This window comes from Staurois parvus, unplaced genomic scaffold, assembly GCF_062004578.1.
Source record: "Staurois parvus isolate SC_StPar_1 unplaced genomic scaffold, SC_StPar_1.0 ptg000207l, whole genome shotgun sequence".
Taxonomy (NCBI): Eukaryota; Metazoa; Chordata; class Amphibia; order Anura; family Ranidae; genus Staurois; species Staurois parvus.
In genome coordinates this window covers 3,219,480-3,238,186 of record NW_028318003.1, presented here as the reverse complement: position 1 = coordinate 3,238,186, position 18,707 = coordinate 3,219,480, and positions in this window count along the sequence as shown.

The window sequence follows — 18,707 nt, the reverse complement described above, 5'->3', positions numbered from 1 at the left end:
TACTGCCTCCTCATGCTGCTGCCAAGTCCAGAGTCTCTCATGGGTCCCTATACGGCCTCCCATTGCTGCTGTCTCCATCGCCACACTCTGCCATGTGCCACTTTCAGGTCTCCTCACACTGCTGGTGTGTAGAATTTTTTGACATAGGGTGCTGGCAGATTACGGGCCTCCCATAGCTGCTGCCAGGCCCCTAATCTGCCATGGGCCCCTATATACCGCCTCCTCATGCTGCTGCCAGGTCCAGAGTCTCTCATGGGTCCCTGTACGGCCTCCCATTGCTGCTGTCTCCATCGCCACACTCTGCCATGTGCCACATTCAGGTCTCCTCACACTGCTGGTGTGTTGAATTTTTTGACATAGGGTGCTGGCAGATTACGGGCCTCCCATAGCTGCTGCCAGGCCCCTAATCTGCCATGGGCCCCTATATACCGCCTCCTCATGCTGCTGCCAGGTCCAGAGTCTCTCATGGGTCCCTGTACGGCCTCCCATTGCTGCTGTCTCCATCGCCACACTCTGCCATGTGCCACTTTCAGGTCTCCTCACACTGCTGGTGTGTTACATTTTTTGTCATAGGGTGCTGGCAGATTACGGGCCTCACATAGCTGCTGCCAGGCCCCTAATCTGCCATGGGCCCCTATACCGCCTCCTCATGCTGCTGCCAAGTCCAGAGTGTGTCATGGGTCCCTGTACGGCCTCCCATTGCTGCTGTCTCCATCGCCACACTCTGCCATGTGCCACTTTCAGGTCTCCTCACACACTGCTGGTGTGTTCAATTTTTTGTCATAGGGTGCTGGCAGATTACGGGCCTCCCATAGCTGCTGCCAGGCCCCTAATCTGCCATGGGCCCCTATACCGCCTCCTCATGCTGCTGCCAGGTCCACAGTCTCTCATGCCATGTGCCACTTTCAGGTCTCCTCACACTGCTGGTGTGTTCAATTTTTTGACATAGGGTGCTGGCAGATTACGGGCCTCCCATAGCTGCTGCCAGGCCCCTAATCTGCCATGGGCCCCTATACCGCCTCCTCATGCTGCTCCCAAGTCCAGAGTGTGTCATGGGTCCCTGTACGGCCTCCCATTGCTGCTGTCTCCATAGCCACACTCTGCCATGTGCCACTTTCAGGTCTCCTCACACTGCTGGTGTGTTCAATTTTTTGACATAGGGTGCTGGCAGATTACGGGCCTCCTATTGCTGCTGCCAGGCACGTAATCTGCCATGGGCCCCCGTACCGACTCCTCATGCTGTGACGTTGCAACAAGGTGGAATTCAACCCTACATATGTTAGACCGCCTTTACGAACAGCGAAAGGCCATCACAGATTTCCTGATGTTAAAAGCGGATAAAGGTACTCCCTGTGTAACTTAGATGTCAGCCATTGGCAGCTCATGCGTGACACCTGCGCTTGCTCAGGCCCTTTGAGGAGGCCACGCTATTCGTGAGTCGGCAGGACTATGGGATGAACGACGTCATTCCTCTGTTGCACGTCCTGGAACAAATGCTGTTAACAATGGCTGGTCAGGGTGCGGTAGACGTGGCGCACAGATCTCAACGCCACATGACCCCTGTGGGGGCAGGACAGGAAGAAGAGGAGGAGGTAGAGGAGGACATTGGTGCTCAGGAATTATTGAGTGAAATGGGTGGTTTTTCCACTCAGCGGACAGGAGTGGAGGAGCAGGAGCATCTGGTAGAGGAGGAGGAGACAGAGGACCCAGACGCACCGTGGCAGTATGCTGTGGAGATGGAGGCAGGGAGTCCCTCGCATTCCTTGGCACAAATGGCCCATAGCATGCTCGCTTGCTTGCGTAGCGACAGCCGAATAATAACCATCAGACAGAGGGATGACTTTTGGCTGTCCACCTTGTTGGACCCTCGCTACCGTTCAAAAATGGTGGCCTTTTTCACACCTGCTGAGAGGGAGGCCAAAATAACGTACTATAAAAACCACCTATGTAGTCAGCTGGTCTCTGCCTTTCTGCGCCAACGTCCATCCTCAGACACTGTGGGCCCTGTGCGCTCGCGTTCCGCTGCCATGGCAGCAGGGGAGGGGTGGGGTGGTAGGAGCAGTGGCAGCTCCACCAGCAGCGGCTGCCTCAGTCTGCAGTCGATGATGAGTAGCTTTCTTCACCAGCGCAGTGAGGAAACTACTAACCAGCCGCAGCAGCAGCAGCATCAGGTGGACCTGGAGCAGGACCTCAAACAACAGGCTTAGGCCTACTTGGACAGCACCCTGCCAACCGAGGTAGACAATCCCCTTGACTACTGGGCAACGAAACTTGACCTTTGACCCCAACTAGCTGAATTTGCCCTTGAAAGGCTGTCATGCCCGGCCAGTAGCGTGGCATCGAAGCGCGTGTTTAGTGCGGCAGGAGGTATTGCAACTCCGCGGAGGACACGACTGTCCACCCAAAGTGTGGAGAGACTCACGTTTGTGAAAATGAATCAGGCGTGGATTAGTCTGGATTTCAAACCACCAGTTCCTGACACAACTGACTAAATCCGCCATGAATCATGCCCCAAACATGTGCCACTTTCAGGTCTCCTCACACACTGCTTGTGTTTTCAATTTTTTGACATAGGGTGCTGGCAGATTACGGGCCTCCCATAGCTGCTGCCAGGCCCCTAATCTGCCATGGGCCCCTATATACCGCCTCCTCATGCTGCTGCCAGGTCCAGAGTCTCTCATGGGTCCCTGTACGGCCTCCCATTGCTGCTGTCTCCATCGCCACACTCTGCCATGTGCCACTTTCAGGTCTCCTCACACACTGCTGGTGTGTTCCATTTTTTGTCATAGGGTGCTGGCAGATTACGGGCCTCCCATTGCTGCTGCCAGGCCTGTAATCTGCCATGGGCCCCATGACCGCCTGGTCACGCTGCTGCTGGGTCCACAGTGTGACATGGGTCCCTGTACCGCCTCCCATTGCTCCCACTCTGCCATGTGCCACTTTCAGGTCTCCTCACACTCCTGCTGGTTTCCATTTTGTCATAGGTTGCTGGCAGATTACAGGCCTCCCATAGGTGCTGCCAGGCCCCAAATCTGCCATGGGCCCCCGTACCGCCTCGTCACGCTGCTGCTGGGTCCACAGTGTGACATGGGTCCTTGTACCGCCTCCCATTGCTCCCACTCTGCCATGTGCCACTTTCAGGTCTCCTCACACTCCTGCTGGTTTCCATTTTGTCATAGGTTGCTGTATGGCCTCCCATTGCTGCTGCCTCCACCGCCACACTGTGGCTCCAAACACTGGTTTTGGCCCCGTGACTGGCCAAATGAGTGAAGTGTGCGGTGATTCTAAGATCGACGGCACCCATCTGCATGTCATACTGACTGACAGTATTATTTCTCTTCCCCAGCAGACTCCAAGGGCATTTAAATTAAAGGTAGAGTGTTCTGCACTAATATAAAGGCTCTCTGAAGCCTAGAAACACCCTTTTTTAAGTTAAATTCACAGCGAATTTATTCGACTCGAATCGAATATTGTCCACGAATTCGCCGAATCAGTCGAATCGAATTTTTCATTTCTTCGCTCATCTCTAGTTACCGGCTATGTCCCGGCGAATAATAGCAGTCACTGGCAGAGAGCACAGCTGCAGTAGCTGTACTGTCTGTCAGTTTCCTGACAGCTCCTGACACGCTGATCAGGACAGAAGAGTTTATCTGTCCAGATCAGTGTGTCTCCCACCCCCACCCCCTAGTAAAACACTCCCCTTACACAGTTAACCCTTTCACTGAATAATAAAGTTAACCCCTTCCTCCCCAGTGCCATTAGTACAGTGTCAGTGTTTTTTTTTTTTGCACTGATCACTGTATTGGTGTCACTGGGGATGTCAGTGACCCCAAGTCAGTTCCCCCACAGTGTCAGAATGTCCGCCGTAGTCCCGCAGTCCCGCCATAAGTCGCTGATTGCCGCCATAAGTCACTGATTGCCGCCATAAGTCGCTGATCGCTGCCATTATTAGTATAAAAAAATTTTAAAAATCCCAGTATCTTTCCCGCCATTTGTAAACGCTACAACTTTCATGTAAACTAATTAATTTACACGTATTGGGGTTTTTCTTTAGCAAAGACATGAAATGCATAAAACACATTAAACTCTCATATCTATGCCTGGCCATGGCAGCAGAGAACACGGCATATGATGAATCGGGTCTGCGGACCAATACAACCGCAATTCGTTTCTTTTAGTAATGCCCATGTTGAGGGTTAGGCCCAAAAAAAATGTAAATTCGAAAACAGTAATGAGTTTCCATGCGACTGGTCTGGCAAGGTTTGAATTTGGGTTGGCGGCGATAAATTGTTGTGCATATAAATTGCTTTGATCCACAATCAACGCATACAGATATTCCATGAAAAACAGCTCCAAAAATCAAGGAGGTATGTGAAAGACCAGGATGTACTAGACCGCTGGTACTTGCCAGTTCACCGAAAGGTAGCGTGGCGCTAGTACTGGCACTCTGCTGCATATGAGAGTCATCAAAATTTACCGACAAGTGCTAACAGAGATCAGGCCTGATTCTGCGAACACTGCGGTTTTGTGTGCAATGTATCAAGTGACAGAGACCTACTGACACTGCACTTGCTGGGGGAGAAGGGGGGGAAGCATAGGGGCTAAACGCAGGTGCTGGCAGGTGCCGGGGCTGATCCCACGAACGCTGCGTTTTTTGGGACGCTTTACTAATGTGAACGCTGGTATAGTGCTGATCTGATCAAAGATATTGACCCGTTCAGACACTATACTAGCAATGGAGGTTTATTGTATATATATGTGATTTTACGCACCCGTGCCGCCCTGTAGCAGTATTTCTGCTGTAGGGCGGTCAGGAAGTGGTTACAGAAGCGGTTTGTGTTACGTTGCTGCGTTACTTTAACTGACAATTGTGTGGTCATGCAACACTGCAACCAAATTAAATTTATGTCCTTTTTTTCCCCACAAATTGAGCTTTCTTTCCGTGGTATTTGATCGCCTGTGCGTTTTTTTTTTCTTGCGCTATAAAAAAAAGGCTAACGATTTTGAGAAAAAAAACAATATTTTGGACATGTCCAGTAAACATGTCCAGTAAAAAAAATGTACAAATCAAATTTAGTCACAAATTTCTGCCAAAATGTATTCTGAGACATGTCTTTGCTAAAACAAATTCCAATACGTGTAAATTAATTGGTTTACGTGAAAGTTATAGCGTCTACAATTTGCTGGAAAGATACTGGGATTTTTTTTTTATTATACTAATAATGGCGGCAATGAGCGACTTATGGCAGTGATTAGCGATTTATGACAGTGATCAGCAACTTATGGCAGGACTGCGGGACTGCGGCGGACATTTTGACACTCTGACATCCCCAGTGACACCAATACAGTGATCAGTGCAAAAAAACAAAAACACTGACACTGTACCAATGGCACTGCGGAGGCAGGGGTTAACTTTTTTTAGGCAATGAAAGGGTTAACTGTGTGAGGGGATTGTTTTACTAGGGGGCGGGGGGGGGTGTACTTCACAAGAACATGCTGATCCCCAGAGATAAACTCCTCTCTCAGGAACAGCGTGCTCAGAACTGACAGAGCAAAGCTGCAGTGTAAACACTGCAGCTGTGTTCTGTGTCACTGTTTGCCGGCAATCGCCGGGACCCGGCGGGTAATGATCGTCCGGGACCCGGTGATTGACACCCGCTGCCGCGATTGAGGGGACGGATATGGCGGGCATGCCCCCTACCTGTTTTGCAGAGTGACGTTTAAAAACGGTATTCTGCGCAGCGGTGCCACCCTGCCTCAGTAAAAATACTGTGGCTGGTCGGCAACCAGTTAACATATTTGTATATCATTGATATTTATATGACTTTGATATTATTTTGTGTTTTGCGCTTCCACTTTAATTTAATGCTAAAATTGAGGATTGCTATGATGTTTGCCTCTTCCTACACTGAGATGTGTTTATGGATTATGTTTGGTATTTGCACTTTAATTCTTTAGGGATTGATATAAATTATATTTGCTGTAATTTGCACTCAGACATTGATAAGGTCTTATTGGTATTCTAGTGCTGCACTTTTTGGTTTTCTATTCTGAGGTACTTTGTATTTCTAAGGCTGGCCATACACTGTACAATTTTCTGTACAATTTCTGCCCAATTTCCTTTAGATTTACCTTCAACTATGTAGTGCAAGAGCCTGCCTAATTGGATACAATTGAAAGTGTTGTTAGGTTTTACCTCATATTATATGGTTTTTGGTCAATCTAAACCACAAATCTCAAGAAAATTGTATAATGTATGGCCAGCCTTGCACTACATAGGTACATCTAAAGGAAATTGGGCAGAAATTGGACATTAATTTGTAAGAAAATTGTATAGTAAGGCTGGCCATACACTATACAATTTTCTAACAATTTTCTGTCCAATTTCCTTTAGTTTTACCTTCAACTATGTAGCACAAGGGCCAGCCTGATTAGATACAATTGAAAGTGTTGTTTAGGTTTGACCTCATATTATATGGTTTTTGGTAAATCTAAAGCAAAATTCTCAAGAAAATTGTATAGTGTATGGCCAGCCTAATGCAGGCCATAGATGGGTCAAAAACCGGACATTTAAAAAAAAAACAAAAAAAACAAAAAAAAAATTGGTCGTTCAATAGGCCGATGTTACCACCAGCGGTAAAAAAATCAGCCGATTTTTGTCCTGTCTACGGCCGGCATTTAATTACTTCTGTCCCTGTGGAGAGCTCCGCTATTATATTTGACATTAAAAAGTATAGCGGTTGCAACATTGTATTTATTTGTATCCATTTCGGATACAGATGTTTTTATTCAGATACAAATAGATACATTGTTGCAACCGCAATTCTTTTCAATATCAAATACAATAGCGGACTGGAATTCTTCTTCTTTTTCTCCTTCTTGTTCTTTTTCTTGCAGGTCACGGCTCATGTGCAGATTTTTTATCGGTAAAAAAGATCGGCCGAGTTGCCCATCATTGCTGCGAAAATTGGCCGATCGGCAAAATCAGCCAATTTTTTTCCAACTTTATGCAGGCCATAGATGGGTCAAAAATCAGCTGATTTTCGCACCATTAATGAGTTAATTGGTCGGCCGTTTTTCTGGATTTTGGCACTTTTTTATATCGGTAATGCAGGCGACAGATGGGTTGAAAACCATTGGTTTGACCATGGTTGAAAACCATTTTTTTTTTAAAAAATGAAAAATCGGTCGTTCAATAGGCCAATGTTACCACCAACGGTAAAAAAAATTAACGGTGCGAAAATCGGACGATTTTTTTTTTGGCCAAAAAATCGTCCGATTTTTTTTTTTGCCCAAAAAATAGGCCGATTTTCAACCCATCTATGGCCTGCATAGTGCAGGCCATAGAAAGGTTGAAAACCGGCAGTTTTTAAAGAAAAAAAATGAAAAATCAGTCAGTCAATAGGCCGACGTTACCACCAACGGTAAAAAAAAATCGGACAATTTTCGTCCCTTCTACAGCCGGCATATAATTACTTCTGTCCCTGCAGAGAGCTCTGCTATTATATTTGACATGAAAAAGTATAAAGGTTGCAACATTGTATCTATTTGTATCCATTTCAGATATAGATGTTTTTATTCAGATACAAATAGATACATTGTTGCAACCGCAATACTTTTTCATGTCAAATATAATAGCGGACTGGAATTCTTATTCTTCTTTTTCTTCTTCTTTTTCTTCTATTTCTTCTTCTTGCAGGCCACGGCTCATGCACAGATTTTCTATCGGTAAAAAGATCGGCCGATTTGCCCATCATTGCTGGGAAAATCGGCCGATTGGCAACTTCACCGATAAAAAAATATGTGCCAAAACCCCAAAAATTGACCGACCAATTAACCCATTAACGGTGCGAAAATCGGCCATTTTTTTTTCGCCCGAAAAAGCAGCCGATTTTTGACCCGTCTATGGCCTGCATAAGTCTCTGGCAGAGAGAGAGAGAGCTGACCGTAAAGTGAAATTGCTGCAGCAGTTTGACAATCTGCACACAAGGAGTAGCATGCTATGCTAACAGTCACATGATCAGAAAAGAACACATTCAGTCATGCTTGGAAAAATGAAAGTACACAGCACTACTAAGCCCAGTGGAGTTATAACTTTGCACAGTTATTCAATGTTTTCAGCCATTGTAACTGATTGTGAACAAGCATTGAGGCAAGTCCTGTCCTCCATCTGTACAACTTTCTGGCCCTTCTACTTTGTAACAACAGTACAATGGCATCCTTCCCCTCCCCTTGTACTCTTTATGTAGGGCCTGATCTTTTTTATACTATTATTTCGGATTAAATCAGAACTTTCTGGACTCTCAGCAGGAATTGCTCCGCTTAATGTCCCATAATGATTTACAAACAACCATCAATGGCCAAAGTCTTGCACCTGACCTCTGTTCAGGTGCAAGGCTTTGATCAATGATGGTTTTGTCCAAAGTCCCAGCCCACACGCCATAGAACTCTGCTCTTCCAGCCAACCTTTGTCAGTGGGTTGAGTTGCTAGTCTAGTGTGCTACTACTACTACTACAGTTGTACAGTGCTATAGAAGGTTCTATAGTCAGTGCTGTTTATTGCCACTTCAGCTTTAATTTGTCATTGGCAAATTCTGTTGCTGTACTGATTTTGCCACACACATGCACTTATTTGTGGGTGCTCTTTGCCTTTCTTTTTCTTTAACTGGTATTTTTAGTTTTTCCCTCATTTTTTTCTTTAGTTAAAAAAAATAAGAGGGGCGGAAGGGTGTTATTTTGTTTGTAGAGTTTTAGGGTTGATACTTTTTGTGCTTCATCAGCTCCATTTTATTTGGGTTTCATTTTGTTATGGTCTTTTATTTTATTTTTGACGGGGAAGCAGCAACAGCATTGTGAAGTTGTTTGTGACACCACAAATGCTGCCCCGTGCTTGCAGCGGAGGATCGTAAACCATCAAGCCATTGTGGTGCAGTTTAGTCCACAAAAGCACTACAGTTTCTAGTTCACCCAACTGCCACATACAATTCTTTCCATGCTGGACACACATCAATGGGCAATAAATGAGTACCTGAGCAAGTGTGGCACGAGGATAGGCTCATGGAGCTTGGGTTCTTTTCCACGTGTCAGTGGCTCCTCATACAGGATGAATGCACCATATTGTCACCAATTTGGAGGCAACTAGAATAGTGAGCTGTTACAATGTGTGCATTAGGAACACCATTCCCTTAATGTCATCCAAACTGAATGGCATCGTACCAGACTGAAGTTTCTCCTCCACTTATGATGACACACTTGATTACTGGGTAATGAGCGTGGACCACTGGTCAGAGTTTCGCAGTATGCAATTGAGCTGCTGGGCCACCCTGCAGCTAATATCTTCTTTGAACATGCATTTAGTGCTTCAGCGGTTGAGTTGTCCCACCCTTTGCAGCTATAACAGCTTCAACTCTTCTGGGAAGGCTGTCCATAACGTTTAGGAGTGTGTCTATTGGAATGTTTGACCATTCTTCCAAAAGCGCATTTGTGAGGTCAGGCACTGATGCTGGATGAGAAGGCCTGGCTCACAGTCTCCGCTTTAATTAATTTCAAAGGTGTTCTATTAGGTTGAGGTCAGGCACTGATGTCAGACGAGAAGGCCTGGCTCGCACTCTCTGCTCTAAATTCATTCCAAAGGTGTTTTACCAGGTTGAGGTCAGGACTCTGGGCAGGCCAGTCAAGTTCCTTCAACCCCAAACTAGCGCATCCATGTCTTTGTGGACCTTGCTTTGTTCACTGGTGCGCGGTCATGTTGGAACAGAAAGGGACCATCCCCAAACTGTTCCCACAAAGCTGGGAGAATGAAATTGTCCAAAATGTCTTGGTATGCTGATGCCTTAAGATTTCTCTTCACTGGAACTTAGGGGCCAAGCCCAACCCCTGAAAATCAACCCCACACTATAATCCCCCCTCCACCAAACTTTATACTTGGCACAATGCAGTCAGGTAAGTTCTCCTGGCAATCACCAAACCCAGACACATTCATAGGATTACCAGACAGAGAAGCATGATTCATCACTCCAGAAAACACGTCTCCACTACTCTAGAGTCCAGTGGCAGTGTGCTTTACACCATTGCATTCGACACTTTGCATTGCTTTTGGTGATGTAAGGCTTGGATGTAGCTGCTCAGCCATGGAAACCCATTCCACGAAGCTCTCCTTGCACTGTTGTTGTGCTGATCAGAAGGCCACACGAAATTTGAAGGTCTTTAGCTATTGCAGACAGTTGGCAACTTCTGTTAGGGATTTCTGGCAAGAAGAATCGCGATCGGGAATGCGCATAGGAATTCCCGCAGAAGAATTGCCGGTTGTGCACATGAGCACAGGAATGCGCGATCGCGCAAAAGGCATGCGCACGTGCACACGCATGGCAAAGATTGGCACCAGACAGCCCATTTAAGGAGTGCCTCTGCTCAGGTTCAGTGCTGACTGGTCTTCAGCTCTCCCCGTGTCCTGCTTGCTCCTGTATGATTCCTTTGTTGCTGACCCGGCTTGTTCCTGACCCGACTCCGATTACTCTCCTGCTCCTGGCTCCTGACTTCCACTCTGCTCCTGACTTTGGCTTTTCCTTCTGATTCTATACCGCACTGCCCGACTGTTTATGACCCCGGCTATCCTTGACTCTGCTCCAGTCCTGTGTCCTGGCTACCTACCTTGCTCTGCGGCACATCTGGCAATCCACAGAACCTGCCTGGTCTATTTCTACGGTGCCCAAATCAGAGGATACTCTGCCTACCAAGGTCATCATCTGCAAGAGCCGCAAGCAACAACCACTGGCGCTCTTGTCCCCCTGGTCCCTAGACTCCCTCTATTCCAACCTCAGCGGGGTCAGGGCTAGTGACACAAGTGAGGCCGACCTCGTCAATTCAGTCTCCCATCAGGTACGTGACATCTGTGCACTGTGCGCTTCAGCATGCGCTGACCCCAGTTGCGTCCACTTTGTTATAATACCACTAACAGTTGACTGTGGAATATTTAGTAGCAAGAAAATTTCATGGATGGACTTATTTCAAAGGTGGAAACCTATGACGGTACCACACTTGAATTCACTGAGCTCCTGAGAGTGATCCATTCTTTCATAAATGTTTGTAGAAGCAGTCTGCATGCCTAGGTGATTGATTTTATACACCTGTGCCCATGGAGGTGATTGGAACACCTGAATCCAATGATAGGAGGGGTGTCCCAATACTTTTGGCAATATAGTGTACTCTGCAAATATGTACAATTTATATAACCTATGTCTAAAAAATGCAGATTCATTTAATATTCCAGACCGAAATAGGCCTGATACCTATCAGAAAATGAGACTCCTATTAATAAGGTTGAAATTCTCTGAAGCAAGTCTGTACTATATTTATATTATGCCTCTGCAAAGATTCCATCTAATTTTATATTTATTGCTGAAATCTAATGATAAAAAAGTAGAAATGTCAGCCCACTAATGTATGTTGTAACCAGTCCATAAGTCCCAATTAAGTCTGTAGTTGGTAACCACTTTAGGTGACAGCCGTCCAGAGTGAGCAAACTCTGCATGCATAATAAGGAAAGAGAGAGAGGTGCCTTCTAAGTGCAGTATAAAAAGATAGCCTTGTTTCTTCCCTTCTGTCAACTGAACTCTTCCTGTGTGACGTCCCTTCTGCCCGGCTTGCGGTTTACACTGGTTACAGGTACTTCTGGTAGGACAATGGTGCCTGAGACTCCTGACCATCCACAGCAGCTTGGGATCCCCTCCACCATCTACAGCGGTTAGCACCCCACCGGATGGATTCCTACAGGACTAGGATCACGGCTATACTGATGGGCTATTTTATCCCTTCCACATTGTGAGTTTTACCATTTGTGGCTTATTAAATATCTTTTTATGCTGCACTTAGAAGGCTCCTCTCTCTCTTTCCTTATATTGCTGAAATCTGACTGCTCTCTCCCTCAGAAATTGTAGTCTATACAAAAAGGCTTAAAGGGTATACTTGAAATCATATTTCTCTTATAAATGTCAAATAAAAATACAATTTTTTTTTTCATTTTTTTTCCAGATACAATCTGCCTGCTCTCGACCTCAAAAACTGGGTGGCAAATCTGTTTACTTGTACTATCTTGGTTCCTTCATGGAAAAAAATTTAATTCTTATATCCATCTGCAATCTCCTTGCTTTCACCCACAGAAAAAAAGAGGGCTGTCTGAAAAGTATTACAAGCTTAGCAGCAAATCTGTCAAATTTATTCTAAATAATATTAATAATTGACTGAGTAACTAAAGTTATTCAGTCAATAGGAAACCAATTTTTATTTCCAGATGTCATATTTCAGAAAAAGCATCCTGTCCATACAGGCCTAATATCTGTGGTACAAACATGTAAACTTTTTCTATCTTCAGTCTCTGAAACACTAATTATTTTTGTCTACGTGCAATATGCTTGCGCTTGCCATCAGAAATGGTGACCTATCCAAAAAGGTTTATTAGCTGTAGAGCAAAACTGTACATTTTGTCCTTGTTCAGTCTCCGAAACAAGACATACTTTTAATTTCCAGATGCAATATTTCATTCACTAGGAAACTGTACTCTGTCCATACAGGCTTATTATCTCTCGTGCAAAACTGTAAAAATGTTTCCCTTCTCAGTCTCTGAATCAAGACATTTAATTTTTTTATTTCCAGATCTAAAATGCCTGCTCATTGTCTCAGAAATTGCAGTCTGTCCATACAGGCTTAATATCTGTGCTGCAAATTTGTAACCTTTTTCCATCTTAATCCGCCAAAAAAAAAACAATTTTTTTTCCAGTTGAAATGTGCTTTTTTGCTTCCTCAGAATTTGTAGCATATCCAAGACTTTAAAGGTTTTCTCAAAATATGTACAGTTTGTCAGTCTTAGAAAATAGACATTTTTCTAAATAATACAGGAAATCTGCCTACTCCCTCCCGCTGAAATAGATTTTTTAAAAATCTTTAAAAACTCTGTTGCAATTATGTACAACTTTTCAGTCTTCGGTTTTAGAAAAAATACACTGTTATTTGTTTATTCCAGAAGAAACCTGCCAGCTCTCTCATTCTGGTATTGCATTTTATAAAAAAAAATTCATACTGCCCAACAAATCATTACATGGTGTACAGTCTGTCCATGAAATATTTGTGGCTTTTGAATGTGACACAATAAACTCTTTTTTTTTTTTTCAAAATAACATATGCCTCTTCTCTTCCTTTGACATAGGGGCCAAGTTTAAATGGTTGCATAATGTGAAGAGTCTATAGAATATTTGTAGATGCTGTCTTGGAAGTAACACAGTCTTGAATAATCTCTCCCTCTTAACCATTTCCATACAGCGCACTTTTACACCCTTCCTGCCCAGGCCAATTTTCAGCTTTCAGTGCTATCGCACTTTGATTGACAATTGCACAATCATGCAACACTGTACCCATATGAAATTGTTATAATTTTTTTCACACAAATAGATCTTTCTTTTGGTGGTAATTAAATACCACTGGGTTTTTTATTTTTTGCACTATAAACAAAAAAAGACTGAAAATGTTGAAAAAAAAAGGTTTTCTTTGTTTCTATTATAAAATTTTGCAAATAAGTAATTTTTCTTCATAAATTTAGGCAAAAATGTATACTACTACATTTTTTTGGTAAAAATAACCCAAATCAGTGTATATTATTTAGTCTGTGTGAAAGTTCTAGAGTCTACAAGCTATGGCACCAATCATTGAAAATTGATCACACTTGATCACACCTTAATCACTGAGGGCCTATTTCATTTCTTGAGGTCTTAGTAAAAGACATAGTGAGTTTTTTTTGAAGTTGTAATTTTTTCCCACAATTCTATGGAATAAAGTATTCTTTTTTTTAATACATAATTGTCAAAATAACAAGTTATTTCTCACACCTGGCATAGATATACTTGCAATTGCATCCTTAAGCACATTCTGCTACTCCTCCAGAGTATTGTAATACCACATGTGTGAGACATTTCCAAAACCTGGCCACATACAGAGACCCAACATCCAAGTAGCACCTTCAGGCATTCCAGGAGCATAAAAGGGGCATAAACTACACATCTACTTTTCTAACTACCTATCACAGATTTGCAGGCCCTGGAGCACCAGGTCAGTAGAAACCCCCACAAAATGACCACATTTTGGAAAGCAAACATCACAAGGTATATTCTATCAGGCATAATTAGTCTTTTGAACATGTCATTTTTTTCCAAAAGTTTTTAGAAAATGTGGAAATAAAAACTTTTTTTTTCACACAAAGTTGTCAATTTATAAGATATTTATAACACACAGCATGTACATACCAAGAATTATGCCCCAAAATACATTCTGCTACTCCTTCTGAGTATGGCAATACCACATGTGTGAGACTTTTCTACAGCCTGGCCACATGCAGAGACCCAACATCCAAGTAGCACCTTCACGCGTTTTAGGAGCATAAAAGGGGCATAAATTACACATCTAATTCCCTGACTACCTATCAAAGTTTTGAAGGCCCCAGGCAGCAGGACAATGGGAATACCCACAAAATTAAGACATTTTGAAAAGAAAACACTCCAATGTATATTCTATGATGCATATCGAGTCTTTTGAACATGTTATTTTTTTTCCACAAGTTTTTGGAACATGTGGAAAGAAAATGAAAAAGTATTTTTTTACACAAAGTTGTCAATTTATAGGATATTTCTTTTATACTCAAAAATACATTTTGCTATTCCTCCTGAGCATGACAATACCACATGGGAGACTTTTTCACAGCTTAGCTGAAGAAAGGATAAACAAAAGATTACCTGAGGTTTTAGTGGAGTTGTCCGCAGAGGAGAGTGTTGGACCAGGAAGCAGGCAACAGCCACTGGAATCGCCCAGGCAGCAGGAAGAAATATGGTGAATAAACAAGCCAGGGTCAGAACAGGCAGCAAGCTGACATCCAGGCAGCAGACAGAAACATGGTCCATAAAATGACTTGGATCAGTACAGACAGCAAGAGGAGATATGGTCAGCACAGCCAAAGTATTGGTCCAGGCAACTGGCAGGAACATGGTTTAAAAAAAGTTCTGGGTCAGTACAGGCAGCAGGCAGAGATATGGTCAGCACAGCCAAAGTATTGGTCCAGCCAGCAGGCAGGAACATGGTCCAAAAAAGTCTTGGGTCAGTACAGGCAGCAGGCAGAGATATGATCAGCACAGCCAAAGTATTGGTCCAGACAGCAGGCAGGAACATCAAGCTTAGGGCCTTGGTCAGGTAGGACCAGGGCACAGGGGTACAGGCTTCGTCCCACTGAATCTCTTCAAAGCCTCTGGACAAACAGCCCTGTTTCGGGAATTACAAAAGTCAGAGAAAACCAAAAACTGTTTTTCTCTACTCTGAAGCCCCTTACATTTGTGAGACCCCTGTGTTATCTTGAATCCCACTACTACAGTAGCAGGGCAAAAAATAAATCCAAGCAGCAGGCAAAAAACACTGTCAATTTAATAGGCCGAGGTCAGTCCAGGAAGAAGGCATAAAAGTGGTTGATAATCCAGATGGCAGGCAGGAGCACAGTCGATTAACAAGCCAGGGTCAGTCCAGGTGGAAGGCAGAAAAGTGGTTTAGAGACAATCCAAACGGCAGGCAGAGGCATTGTCGGTAAACAGGCCAGGGTCAGTTAAGGTGGAAGGCAGTGGCATGGTCAATCAAGGCAGCAGGCAAAAGATCAGCACAGATAATAAAAATGGGGAAATTGCAGGCTGTTAAAAATATGGGGAACTAATGTTTTAGTAACGTGTGATAACGTCGGAAGCTATCTCCGATGCATAGGCCTGCTTGGGAGGGACATTGGGGACAATGAAAATTGGTGTCTCTCCTAACTCCCCCTCTGTTGCATACCCTCATTTTGTCTGGCGTCTTCTTCCTGTTTCTGATGGTGGAATGTTCTCAGGAAAATTTTGTTCATGAAGTCTGCTGACACAATCGGAGTGAATGCTTTGTGGTGCAGATCCTTGCTGATAGATTAGGGCAGTGACGACATCTTCTATAAATTTGAGGAAGGTGGTAGGTCTTTCCATTGACTTTTGATAGGTGATGTATGCATTAAAAATGGCCATGTGGAAAAAGTATATTGCAACTTTTTTATATCAGAAGAGGGACTTCCTTGTTGATAAATATGGCTGCAGCATCTGATCGTTTAAATCCATCCCCCCCATGAATCGATTGTAATTGTAGATACACTCTGGCTTTCGGATGGGACCTTGTCTTCCGTGAATTTCCACCATGGTGTGTGGTGTCATTGTAGACGGTGGACATTGTGTAAACATCTCTCTTATCCCTCCACTTCACGGCCAACACTTCCTCGTTCCTCAGACTTGCGAATTCCTCTCCTTTGTAGCCTTGTGTTCACTAAATTTTGTGGGAAGCCTTTCCTGTTTGGGTGGTACTGCAGGCCATCATTTTCTCAAGGTACAGGGGGTGGAAAAGGGGCAGGCTTGTGTAATAATTGTCTTGGTAGATGTGATACCCCTTTTGGAAAAGCCAAGTCCCAGACAATTTTTCCATTTGTGCCAGTGTAGGTTGGACACCCAGGGGGCTGGAGCTGGGAGTCTTTGCCTTCATACACATGGAAGGCATGCACATATCCTGTGGCACTTTCATAGAGCTTGTTGAGCTTCAGTCCATACCTGGCCCTTTTACTGGGAATGTATTGCTTGATTCCCAGACGGCCAGTGAAGTGGACAAGAAATTCGTCCACAAAGATATTTTGGTCAGGGACATAAATTTTAGCAAATATTTTAGAAAAAAATTAATTAGTGGGTGAATTTTATAGAGTTTGTCATAGCCAGGCTGATCTCAGGGAGGGCACTGGGAATTATCACTGAAATGCAGGAAGCGCATTACCATGTCATAGTGTGACCTGGAACAGGGGTGGACTGACCATTTGGAAACTCGGGCACTGCCTGAGGGCCCAGGGTCAGTAGGGGGCCCCATGAGATGCCCCTGGTACCTTTTTCATAGGCTTTTTTGAGTTTGGGCAAGGACACAGGGGCCCCATGATCCCCTATTGCATGGGGGCCCCATGAGTTGTCAGTCCACCCCTGACCTGGACATTACAGCTGAAAAGATGGGAATGTGATGGATGGGGTGGGTGGACCAATATGAATGTAATTTGTTTCTTTTTGTAAGCCCCATGTTGATCGTTATGCCCAAAATCAATTTGAACTCCTCTACTGTTAGCCGTCTCCATTTAAATGGACACGCATAGAATGAATTGGGGTTGTCTGAGATATATTGTTTGGCAAACAGGTTAGTCTGATCCATAACAAAATTGAAGGAAATTATCATGGAAAAATACATTTAAAAAAATTAATCGGGGAAACATTTTCTGTGTTGGGCTACACGCCTGGTTGTGCGGTGAAAGGGGCGATTGTAGCTGATCCTGAGCTGCAACGCAGCCATAAAGGGTTTGCCAGAGCGTCTGGGAGGTATGTTTGGGCCCTGACTCTTGGGGTCTGGCTTGATATTCCAGTGCTGGTACTGGGCCTTTCATCCTGAGGTCTAGGTCCGTTGGCATTTGCCGACTGACCATTTGGATGTAATGGCACTGGTACATTGTTTCTGCTCGTGGTTGCCTGCTCTTCAGAGCATCTTACTCTTTTAGGATTCATATTCAGGGTGTAACATGCTATGATCTGACTGGCCCTCGCTCCCCGCTGTGACAGCTAGCTGGGGATCTCCCACCCCCAAAAAAATTTTTAAAAAGTGGCCGTGTGGGGCTCCGGCCGCATCACTCTTTCACAGCATTTTGTGAATAAGAGACTACAAGTCCCGGCAGCCTTAGTGGCTGTCAGCTTGTAGACCTCAATGAACTACCAAAGCGCAGTGAAGCACTGTGGTAGTTCAGTGAATCTTCCTGTTAGTATATCTGCTTGCTCATACATCCCGTACAGCAAGCAGATATTCTGACAGATCTGCAAGAGACCTGCATGGTACCCGCGATCTGCTGCTCGCTGCCGCAATGCTTTACAGGCTCCTGCAGACAAAAATAATAAATGCACTTTTTTTTTACCTGCCAAAAAATGTGCATTTATTTTTTACTAAAAGGTGAACTTATCCTTTTAACCAAAACAAAATTCAACAGGTTACACTTAACAAATCAGTTTGTAAAACAGGAACATTGTTGAACTGTTGATTGCTTGATTAATATCAATATACTGCATTCATACAGATCTGTCAGTTAATACATATTGACTGTCTAGTTCCATGGATTGCAGGATTCACTGCATACTGTATCAAATAGATATGAAAGTAAATATTCAAACAAATAAAAAATTAGCAAATCAGCAATTCTTTTGATTTAATCATCAGTACTATGGGGGAGTGTAGCAGGAGTGGAAGTTGCCCTTGGTATAATATTTTCATGTGGAGAGGGGGGAACCCTCCTATATATTGTATGTATATGTACTGTATATGTATATTATGCCTGCCTACACCCAGCTTTTCCTAGCCATCACTTGAATGGAACTTCCCCTGTTATGTATGCTGTGTTGCTGGGGGTGGAGTGGAATATGCAGGATGTGGGCAGGTGGGTGGGCAATGACTAGTCCAGCCTCTCTCTCCTAGGACTTGAAAGGGAGTAGAGTAAAAGTCCTGGACCACCTTAGCCCTATAGCTATTGGGGAACTTTGGGTACCAGCACTGTATGATTCTGGTTGAAATGGCTCACTGGAATTTGTAGTTCTCCACATGCA